At 33.8% G+C, this 9,323-nt stretch overlaps 1 non-coding gene across 1 annotated transcript; it reads right to left on the bottom strand.

Annotated features, from left to right (window-relative positions):
- Positions 1-6,758: 6,758 nt before the first annotated feature.
- Positions 6,759-6,868, bottom strand: LOC114272577 (small nucleolar RNA R71). The gene has a single exon (XR_003632775.2). It is a non-coding gene; the product is annotated as a small nucleolar RNA R71 (small nucleolar RNA).
- Between the last annotated feature and the right edge of the window lie 2,455 nt (positions 6,869-9,323).

Below are 9,323 nucleotides of genomic sequence, written 5' to 3'. Positions count from 1 at the left end.
CTTTTTCATCAATAGATTTTAAAAAAGATCTCATTCGAGCTTTCCAAAAAGAATAATTGGATCCGTCAAGTAGGGGTGGTCGAACCATAGAATTTCCCTCACGAATTGACTCCATTATCACAAATCAAACAAGATCTCGTTCTAAAAGAATTTTTTAAAAAAAAAAATAGAACGACCTGCTCTGATACCAATTGAAAAATCTAGAAATCCCCTAGATGTTGATTTGTGATTATGTATCAATTTTAAGCAGAATCTAACAATCCCAATCAAACAATCAAACAAACAAGACAAAGAGACACAACGGTTTTATGTGGAAAAAACCACAATTGGACACCTCCAACTGTGATAAAAAAACCACGGGCAACAGCCACAAAACAATCCACTAAGAAGATTTAAAGGAATTACACAGGTATACTCTCAATTACCTAGCGAATCCACGCCTAATTGAACCAACCTCTATGTGCCTCTTCTAACCTCATCTTCACCTCGGAATTGTCTTTACGATGAGCCACTCTGGAATCCACCAAAGCTTCAGGCTCGAATTCTTCAGAATCCACCGAAGAACAACTCTCTCTTTTGTAGAACAAACAAAACCTTTGATGTATACTCTTTAAAACATGAGTTGAATACTCAATCAAAACATCAAAGAAAACTCACAAAGTATCCCCAAATTTAAACCCTAGAACCCAAAAAGAAGATCTGGAGTAGTAATCCTAAAATCTGACCCAACACACGAATTTATAGAATCTGTCCCGCGATCTCCGCTCGAGCGCCCAACAGCCCGCTCGAGCAGCTTCAGCAAAATATGCGCAAAATATAACAGAGGTCCGCTCGAGCGCTAGAGAACCCGCTCGAGCGCGAAATCACACATCTCAGTACTTTTGCAGGCGACCAAAACTGCTGGAACCAGGGATTCTCCGCTCGAGCGCTGGTATGTCCGCTCGAGCGGACAGGCAATTTTGAATGCATTTTTGCATTTTACTTCGGGGGCGCTGCCCCTCGACCCCGCCGTGGCGCTGCCCCGGACCCGCCAAGGGGCGCTGCCCCCTCGACCCCCGCGAGCTGACCGGGCAGCTCGATCCCCGTCATAATCAGCGAAGTGGCAATCTTGAAAGCATTAGCATCACAAACTTCTCTGAAAAGCACAATTAGGGTTGGATTCGCATCTAAACACTCATAGCCTCACTGAAATAAAAAGTGCGAAAATAAATACAACTGAAAGGAATTTTGTCAAACGGGATTGCCAAGAATAAAACCTAACAAGATGCTATATTTGAATCACTCGCATATTCTTCTGAATTATATGTATCCACGGGAAGGACATGACCATCACAAAGCCAAACCACAAGCAAATTTGATTGAAACTGAGGTGATAGTAGCTATGGTCTCTAAGATAAACTTAGTTAACAATCTCACTGAGTGAGCAATGGACACAGGGGCCACTAGACACATTAGTGCCAACAGAAATATATTCCTAGAATATGAGGAAGTGGGTAAGGAAGAAAATATCTTCCTTAGAGATGCTCGCGCTGCCCAAGTGGTTGGGAAAGGAAAGGTGTTGCTTAAACTCATTTCTAGAAAGACAATTGCACTTCAAAATGTGTTGCATATTCCCAATATGCATAGGAATCTCGTTTCTAGTTTTTTGCTGAACAAAATTGGTATTAAGCTTGTGTTTGATTCCGATAAACTTGTTTTAACTCACAATGGGGAATTTGTGGAGATGGGTTATTGTCATAGTGGGCTCTTTATATTTGATGTTGAATGTGTTGCTATGAATAAAGTTTTTACCTCTGTTGCTTATATTGTGGAGTCTATTAATTTATGGCATGCTAGACTAGGACATGTGAATGTTGCCTCTATTAAAAGGATGAAACAATTGAATTTAATTCCTAATCTAGCATGTATAGAATCTGGTAAATGTGAGATATGTGTTGAAGCCAAACATTTTAAGAAACCTTTTAAATCAATAGAAAGAAAGACAAAACTTCTAGAACTTGTACATACTGATCTAGGGGATTTCAAAAACACCTTGAGTAGAGGAGGCAAACACTATTACATATCATTCATAGATGATTACTCTAGATATACTAAGGTGTATTTACTTAGCCATAAAGATGAAGCAGATCAAATGTTTACAAAAAGACAGAAATAGAAAATCAACTTGAAAAGAAAAACAAATGAGTTAAGTCAAATAAAGGAGGTGAATATGGGTCAAATCTACTCAAAGAGTACTGTGAAATAATGGGATTATACATGAACAAACAGCTCTTTACACTCACGAACAAAATGGAATAGCAGAAAGAAAAAACAGAACACTTAAAGATATGATAAATGCAATGCTAATTAGTTTAGGATTACCAATGAATATGTGGAGGGAATCTATTTTATCTGCTTGTCATGTGTTGAATAGGGCTCCACATAAGAAAACAAACAAAACACAATACGAGTTATGGAAAGGTTATGTCCCAAACCTTAGTTATCTCAAAGTGTGGGAGTGTTTGGCAAAGGTAGGTATTCTAGACCTTAAAAGGAGTAAAATCGAACCTAAAACTTTTGATTGTGTGTTCATTGGATATGCCCAAAACAGTGCAGCATACAAATTTTTGAACCTTTAGGCAAACACTATTTCTTGAAACAAAAGATGCAGAATTTTTCAAGCACATTTACCTAATGAAAAATGAGAGTTCATTACTATCAACCTCTTCCAAATCCAATTTTGAAATAACTAGAGATTTACCTGTCCAAGACCTTAGAAAAAGAAAAAGACCTAGAACAGAGTCTAGTTTCGGACCAGATTTTTATCACAGCTTTTATCGTTGAAGAAGACCCTAAAACATATCAAGAAGCTATGAAATCAATAGATGCTAACTTTTGGAAAGATGCAATACACAGTGAACTAGAATCAATCATGACTAATTACACTTGGGAACTAGTGGATCTACCTAGAGGATGTAAACCTATAGGATGTGAATGGGTATTTAGAAAGAAGCCTAAAGCAGATGCGTCTATAGATAAATTTAAAGCCAGATTAGTAGCTAAAGGATATACACAAAAAGAGGGAATAGATTATTTTGACACATATTCACCCACGACACATATTGACACAGATCCACCCATGACACATATAGCTACTATTAGAGTCTTGATTGCCATAACTTCTATGCACAAACTTGTAATATATCAAATGGAAGTTAAAACTGCTTTCCTTAATGGAGAATTAGATGAAGAAATTTACATGGAATAACCCCAGGGATTTATAGTGCATGCACAAGAAAATAAAGTATGTAAACTTGTTAAATCACTATATGGTTTGAAGCAAGCATCTAAACAGTGGCATGAAAAATTTGACCAAACACTTATCTCTAATGAATTTATAGAAAGTAAATATGACAGATGTGTTTATAGTAAATCTTTTTGATTTTTGTGGTGCCATTATTTGCTTATATGTTGATGACATGTTAATTTTGGGTAATGATGAAGAAGTTGTTAATAACACCAAAAACTTTTTGTCCACAAACTTTGATATGAAGATAAAAGGAGAGTTAATGTCATTTTGGGACTCAAATTGAAACATGATAAAGAAGGTATTATTTCGTCCTAGTCACATTACATTGAACAAATGCTTAAAAGGTTTAATCATTATGACTCAGAACCTGTAAAAACACCATATGACCCGAGCTTACACTTGAAGAAAAATAAAGGACCTAATGTAGCATAATCTAAATATGCTAAGGTTTTTGGCAATGTTATGTTTCTAATGAATTGTGCACAACCAGATATTGCTTACACTGTGAGTAAGTTGAGTAGATACACACACAACCCTGGCAGGGAACATTGAACTGCCTTGACTAAACTATTAAGATACTTGAGAGGCATAATAGACTTGGGGCTACGTTATACTAGGTATCCTAAGGTCTTAGAAGGGTATTGTGATGCAAATTGGATTTCAAATAATGATGAGTCCAACTTTACAAGTGGGTATGTATTCACCCTAAGTGGTGGAGCAATATCTTAAAAATCATGTAAATAAACTTGTACTGCTAAATCAACTATGGAATATGAATTCATTGCTCTAAAATTGGTAGGTACAGAGGAAGAATGGATAAGAAATCTCTTGTCTAATATTCCATTGTTGGGGAAACCAGTAGCTTCGATTTTATACATTGTGATTCACAGGTAACAATGGCTCTAGCAAAGAACAAGATATATAATGGAAAAAGTCGGCACCTAAAATTAAGATACAACATTGTCAGACAACTCATGAACAATGGTGTAGTAACCATGCAGTTTGTAAAGTCAAAACAAAACTTAGCTGATCCTTTAACTAAAAGACTAAACAGAAAGCTAGTATATGATACATCGAGGGGGATGGGATTGAAGCCAATCATGTGAATCTCCCATGATGGAAACCTAACTTATGTGATTGGAGATACCATGAAGTAAGTTCAATGGGTAAGAATAAGTCCTAGGGAGATTCTATTTGCACTATCATTAGTTGTCCATCCCTATGGTGTAGATAGTGCTATTATCAAAAAAAGAATAGAGTAAGTGATGAACTCTTAATGAATTCGTAGTCATTATTAGTGGTGTGTGATAGCACACACTTGATGAGTTCACCTATATGGGTATGGAAGTGGGACCGCTTTCTATGAGAGTATGGCAAACTCTCTAGAGCACTCATGAATATCCAAGTGGAGCACACAGCTAAAAAGAGCTAAAACGAGAACTTGCATAGATTGGAGTGGAGGTACGTATCCAAGTTTGAGAAATCATATTAAAGTTGGTAGGTTCAAGACACAATTCTGATTGGGGCCTAAATGTTACATTTTTAGCCCCTTCAAATACATTTTATTAGTCCATTTATTTTCACTATTTTATAATTTTACATATTTTTGTGTGTTTTTATATATTTTGAGTGTTTGTACAAAAATTAATATAAATAATATATTTTAAATATTATTATATTAAAAAGGTGCACAGTATTTAACTGTGCACCCACACCACCCACGTTGCCTCCAACTTTTATATATGTATAAGTTTGTATTTTATTTTCATATTATTTATTTTTTGTTTTGTTTTGTTGATTTGAAGGTCATGCTTTGCTTATAAAAGGCAAAGTAATTTAAGGAATTGGGGAGCTCAGTAAGCTTCAGTCGAGGCTCTACAAGAAAACAAAAAGAAAAAAGAAAAGAAAAGAAAGAAAGGAAGAATGGGAAGGTTTAGAGTGTATATATTTTATAGTGATTGTAATATTAATATATGGAACTAATTTCCATATCTTAGGGTTAAGATGAAATTCTGATCAAGTGATTGGGATAGTTTGTATTTAGTTTTGTAGATTTTTAATTGATCTGGGTACTGTTGCATAACTTTGATTTTAGTGCAAATAATGTTTTATTAAATTATGCGTTCACTGGTCATGAATACATGTTATACAATTGTTTTCACCGCTTGTGTATTGAAATTGTTAGAGTATTGAAATTGTTAGACGAGTCATACATAATAAGACAAGTCTTGCATCAACAATAGTTTAGTTTAGTTTAGTGGTGACAGTCTGTGCTAAGAGAAAATAATTCATGACTTTCTGATTTTAAAACACAAATCTTTTAAGTTATGTGTTCTGACCAAGACACATCGTAGTACCCATTTCAATGATTTTCTACAATCTAAATATAATAACCCCCAATTGCAAGGTTAGTAGTGGATTCTAGACCCTAAGGTTTTCTTTTTCTCACTTTCCATTTTCAAAACCGAAATCTTTGAACTAAAAATAACTTGCCCTAGTCTCTGTGGTTCAACACCCCGTTCTCAACCACTATAATTCGTAGTAGTAATTACTACCGGTTTTATTCATTTTATTTTGGTGTGCAAACGACAACATCAAATTTTGGCACTATTGCAGAGGACTTCTGGTAAGTATGTTTTTTGAAAAATTTCAATTAGTTTTTATTTTTGTTGATTTTTCTTTTTGTGTAGATTGTCTTGTGCAGGTGAACTAAAAAATCAAAAATAACATAAAATAATTCATACCGTTCCATTAAGGAAATACCCATGTTGGACATATAATTTGTGGGATATTTACCATTGTTGACACTAGTGGATGACCTTTGTTAGACATATAACTTTGAGGATATATTAAAAAATAAAAAAATAATAAATTTAAAAAAAAAAACTTCTGACTATTAAAGTGTTATTTATTTTTGTTGTACTAATTTGCAAGTGTTTTCTTTCTTTGTGTTGTTGTTGTGAAAAAGAAAAAAAAAATGTGAGTGCGTTGTATGCATGGTTGTCATTCTGGTCTTCTAAAATTATTGTATGACCCTAATTTAGAGCAGACCCTTAGAAATCTCCAGAAATCTAAACCGACTTTAGCAATAGCTGAAGCAGTAATTGACTAACCTATGTCATTGAAGGCACATTTCACCCCTACCGCTGATGTTTCATCATCTTGCATCTAATTGCCAATTACCGAAGCAACCCATTATGAGATTAAGCTTAGTACCATTCAAATGCTTTCATCTTTTCACGGGCTTAGTAATGAGGATCCCTATAAACATCTCAGTGAGTTTTTAGAGACATGTTATATAGTGAAACTCCAAAATTTTACCGATGAGGCCCTTAGGTTGAGACTGTTTCCCTTTTTACTGAAGAATAAGGCCAAATACTAGCTAAATTCCTTACCTGCCAACTCTATCATAACCTGGGACCAATTAAGGCAAAAAAAATTAGACAAATATTTTTTCATAGGTAAAACCAATCAGATACGACGTGCCATCACCAATTTTTCTCAAATTGATAGTGAGCACTACTATGAGAGTTGGGAAAGGTTTCGGGATTTACTTTATCAGTATCCCCATCATCAAGTACTCCAATGGCAACTTATTCACATTTGCTATTCAGGTTTGACTGACTCATTCAAACAAATGGTCGACTCAGCCTGTGGTGGGACGTTTATTACTAAGAGTAATGTACAAGCATGGGAGTTGTTTGAAAATTCCCTACACCATGTGTCTACCTCTCGACATGAGAAACAACTAATCTTTAGTGGTACAAAGCAAGTATATAAGGTAGATCATAGTTTAGATATTGCTCAAAAAGTTGAAGTATTATCTAGAAAAGTGGATCAACTATTAGCATTAGAACACATTTCTTCACAACCAACACAAATGACATAACGAAAAGCTTGCACAATCTGTTTAAGTCCTATCCACTGTGCAGCCGAGTGCCCATCAGCACCATAGCGTCCCGAGTTAACTCCAGAGCATGTCAACGACGCCAAAATTTGATGTTGCATACCAAAATAAAATGAATAAAATCGGTGGCAACAACTACTACGAAGTATAGCAGTTGAGAACGGGTGTTGAACCATAGAGACTAGCGCAAGTTTTTTCAGTTCAAAGATTTCAGTTTTGAAAATGGAAAGTGAGAAAAGGAAAACCTTAGGGTTTAGAATCAACTACTAACCTTGCAATTAGGGGTTATTATATTTATATTGTAGTACACTGTGTCTTGGTCGGGACACATCACTTAAAAAGATTTTATGTTTACAAATCAGAAAGTCACGAATCATTTTTGCTTTGCACAGACTGTCACCAGTAAACTAAACTAAACTACTATTGATACACGACCCGTCTTACTAGGTATGACTCGTCTAACAATTTCAATACACAAGTGATGAAAACAATTATATAACATATATTCAGGACCAGTGAACATAATTTGATAGAACATTATTTACACAAAAATCTAAGTTATACAACAGTACCCAAATCAATTAAAAATCTAAAAAACTAAATGCAAACTACCCCAATCACTTGATCAGAGTTTCATCTTAACCCTAAAATATGGAAATTAGTTTCACATACTAATATTACAATCACTATAAAATATATATATATATATATATACTCTAAACCTTCCCACTCTCCCTTTCTTTCTTTCTTTTCTTCCAAAGCTTCGGCTGAAGCTTCCTGAGCTCCCCAATTCCTTGAATTGCTTTGCCTTTTATAGGGAAAACATGACTTGCAAATCAACAAAACAAAACAAAAAATAAATAATATAAAAATAAAATATCAACTTATACATATATAAAAGTTGGAGCAACGTGGGTGGCGTGGGTGCACAATTACATACTGTGCACCTTTTTAATATAATAATATTTAAAATGTATTATTTATATTAATTTTTGTACAAAAACTCAAAATATATATAAAAAAACACAAAAATATGTAAAATTATAAAATAGTAAAATGTATTATTTATATTAATTTCTGTACAAAAACTCAAAATATATATAAAAAAACACAAAAATATGTAAAATTATAAAATAGTAAAAATACATGGACTAATAAAATGTATATCAGGGGGCTAAAAATGTAACATTTAGGCTCCACTCACACCCCTCAACTTACATTTTGCTAGTCTTCGAGCAAAACAAATTAAAAATAAAATAAAATTTATCTATGTCTTTTTCGTAGGAAACACGATTGCCTTTAGCATATGCAACTAGCCTTTCAACCCCTAGGTTGCCCCTAGTGAATGAGTTATAGTCTCGTGAGGATTTGCATTGAATATACCGAATAAATTCAAATTTTTTTTCCTTTTTTTTTTCAAAAATTTTTAAAATTTTTTTTAAATATTTTTTGAATTTGCGCTCAAAGAATCTCTTCAATCCAAATGATAGAAGTCTAGAAGATTGTAGATTCCCTACATTAGAAAAATAATTAGTCAGAGTACAAAGCACTAGCAATCATTGGGAATATGACATTTATTTCTAAGCTCAGTGTGTGTGAATTTTTATTTTTTTTTTAATTTACACTGATACGTCCTCAACTTCAAAATGAAACACAGCCCCAAAATTTCCATCCAAAGCATGCTTTGACTCAGTTATCTCTAGTTTACTCTCAACAAATAAAACATTCTGAAATGGCTCAGCTCATTAGTGTATGTATGTGAGAAAAGAAAATTATGTTTATCAAAACGAAAATTTTTCACATTTAATAATGAAAAATGTTGTATAGAAAAGTAAGTATAGTCTCATGGTAGGAAAGCCGAAAATAAGGAAATTATGTCACTTTGTCATCCAAAAAATCATGCTAATCCCAAGATCAATTAGGGCTTTATTTTTTGTTGTAATGTTGGGTTAAAGGAAATTATTTATAAAATTGGGTGAAGGGTAGAAAAATAGTTGTTAAAAAAATGAATTGAGCTAAATTAGCATATATGAAACACTGTTTTACTAACTCACCCCTTTAACTCCGTTTTTTACATGTGATTCACAACCATCTTCAATACTCTTCATGTTATTAAATTTTTTTTTT

The sequence above is a fragment of the Camellia sinensis genome, chromosome 12 (assembly GCF_055761805.1).
Source record: "Camellia sinensis isolate YWXY chromosome 12, ASM5576180v1, whole genome shotgun sequence".
Lineage (NCBI taxonomy): Eukaryota > Viridiplantae > Streptophyta > Magnoliopsida > Ericales > Theaceae > Camellia > Camellia sinensis.
Note: the sequence above shows the minus strand (reverse complement) of the source record. Positions and strands in the feature narration are given on the sequence as shown.